The sequence below is a fragment of the Sinocyclocheilus rhinocerous genome, unplaced genomic scaffold (assembly GCF_001515625.1).
Source record: "Sinocyclocheilus rhinocerous isolate Xijiao unplaced genomic scaffold, SAMN03320098_v1.1 scaffold513, whole genome shotgun sequence".
Taxonomy (NCBI): domain Eukaryota; kingdom Metazoa; phylum Chordata; class Actinopteri; order Cypriniformes; family Cyprinidae; genus Sinocyclocheilus; species Sinocyclocheilus rhinocerous.
In genome coordinates, this window is record NW_015656019.1 from 222,609 (window position 1) to 225,411 (window position 2,803).

Below are 2,803 nucleotides of genomic sequence, written 5' to 3' on the forward strand. Positions count from 1 at the left end.
AAACCAGACTTCTTTTTTTCTTCAATGGAAAGCATATTTACACTGTTTGAATTGTTCCCTGTCCCCTATATAGTGCACTACGTGCCATTCACTGTACAGAAAATACTAATTCTGTGGACAAGTGACCGATTTCAGCCGCGTTTTTGTTTTAAAGCGTCTATTTTATAGTGTAGGGGGCGGGCGCTTCGGATTCTAGAGAGCATTTGATTGGACAGAAAGTTTGATGAGACGCTGAAGTACGACGTGACGTCAAAAAAAAAATCGTTGAGCCGTTTGGGCGGACGTGACGAACTGCAAGCTTTGAATGCTTATATCTTCTAAATGCGAATTTTGTCACTGTTTTGGAGCACACTGCCTTATAGATAACCTTAAGACTAACATATTGATACTAACACCCAACAAACTTTCATGTTGATTTCATGGGGACTTTAAGGTCTCTTTTTTAAAACGTTAAAAGTTCTTTTGACTTGAGCGCCGTGTTTCTGGAACGCCGTGTATTGCTCTAGACACTGTAAAAGATGCGAGGCGCGAGTGCAAAGGTAGTGCAGTGGAGTGGAAAAGCGCGTGAAAAACTCTTAACGTGGCTTAATGATCTAAAACAAGAACCAGGGAAAATCAATGTTTTCTCACATTTCACTTGCCATAAACACTATACTCCTAAGACCAAGAATTGGATATTTTTATGCTTAACGTGGCCTACGTACAGAGCCCCATGACATGCAGGAATAAAAACATAAATATAAATTGGTAAAGCGTGCACACAACGTAATTCATTCCCTCGTTTTACTAAATAGTACGCACAACTTACTAACTTGTTCCTTTTAAGTAAATTGTCCACAGTATATAAAAAGTTGTTTGCTCGATTTTATTTAACTAAAATGTGGCCATGATTTAGTGATGTTGTGCACACATTTTAGTAAAATGATGGAACAAATTATTATATTGTGCGCACGATTTATTATTTTTCCTGCATGTCATGTGTGGAGCTCTGTACTAATGCATTAAGTGATATTAAAAGTTCAAACTCTGCAAGCATTTATATAGCATTATATAGGATTTATAGAGCAAGCATTTATCTCCCACTGTAAAAAAAAAAAAAATTGAAAATGGAATTTTCAACTTCACAAAATGACTACATTTGAACTCTACTCTAAGCAACGCTACTAAAGGAACAGCCAAGATATATAGGCTAATCAAGAAAAAAAAAAAACAGGCTATGTTTGAGAGGTAACTCATCTTATTCTTACCATAGTAATAAAATAATTTTATATACAATTTAATAATATGAATATGATAGATTTAATGCACCTTTGAACTACAGAGAAACGATGCTTTATCGTGAGAAATACCTTGAACACGGACGCTGGCTATAGGCTAATTCTGTCATGTGACAGCAGTGTATTTTTAAAGTAATTTTTCAAAATATTTTAAAACGTTTGCTGCATGTTTAAAAATATGCTAGCATGTTTTTTTTTTTCTGAAGACATCAGGAATCTTTAATATCAGTGCATCGGTTTGTGCACGTGTATGTCTGGCAGTTATTTTATCTCAAAATGTGCAGCTTTGGAATGTGAAAAGTATTCCTGGACCTAATTTTTTTTGTTTTGTTTTGTTTCAGAAAAATATCCTCAGGAAGTTCAGTGTTGATTTTGACTAGTGCTGAGATCAAGTTAAACCTGGTGGTTCTGATTAACATTTGGCCGGCCTTACATGCATGAACAGACAATCAGATATATCAGATTATATGTACCTTTCAAAACCCATTACACAAACAGTAGGCCCTTGTGCTACTGTAAATGAGATCACTCTACATGCAGATTGTGACAGTACTTTTAATAGCAACTAAATTAGATGTCCATGTACACACTACTGTTGTAAAATTTGGGGTCGGTGTGATTTTGTAATGTTTTGGCTCACCAAGGCTGCATTTATTTGATCAAAAATACAGTAATATCAGTAATACTGTAAAATATTATTACAATTTAAAAGAACTGATTCCTATTTGAATATATCTTAAAATGTAATTTATTCCTGTGATGACAAAGCTGCATTTTCAGCATCATTACTCCAGTCTTCAGCGTCACATGATCCTTTAGAAATCATTCTAATATGCTGATTTACTGCTCAAGAAACATTTCTTTTATATTTTTGTGGAAACTGATACATTGTTACTTTTTATCAATTAAATGCTGAATAAAAGTATTTTAAATACTTTTGAACGGCAGTGTATGTTCTGTTTTGTTTCTTGAGTTAAGAGAAATAATCTGTGCTTAAAACTTTTGCTATAGTTTTATTATCTGATTTTTTTGCAGTCACTTAAAGGCAGGGTATGTGATTTTTCAAAAACACTTTAGAACCAGACAAAAAAGACAGTCTTTTTTAAAGGGATAGTTCGCCACAAAATAAAAATGCATCATTTACTCACCCTCATGTTGTTCCAAACATGACTTTCTTTCTATTGTGGAACACATTTTGAAGAATCTTTCGACATTGCTTTTCATAAAAACATTGCTTGAAATTTTATTTTTAGGTGAACTATCCCTTCAAATTTTTATATTTAATATTGAGTCATGACATGAGTTTAACCTTTTCAGTGCTGAGTTTAAAATATTCTAGCGGTCCCCCCAGAGTGAGTTTTTTTAAGGCGACCGTTATTTTAGAACGTTTCCCCTTACTGTTTCCATGGCGACGCGTCAGGCTTGTCACATGACACACCGCGGCCACAATAACACTGTATGACAGATGGATCACTTTTATTTCGTTTTTCCTTTTTTATTTAAAATATTCACAAACTTGCATACCA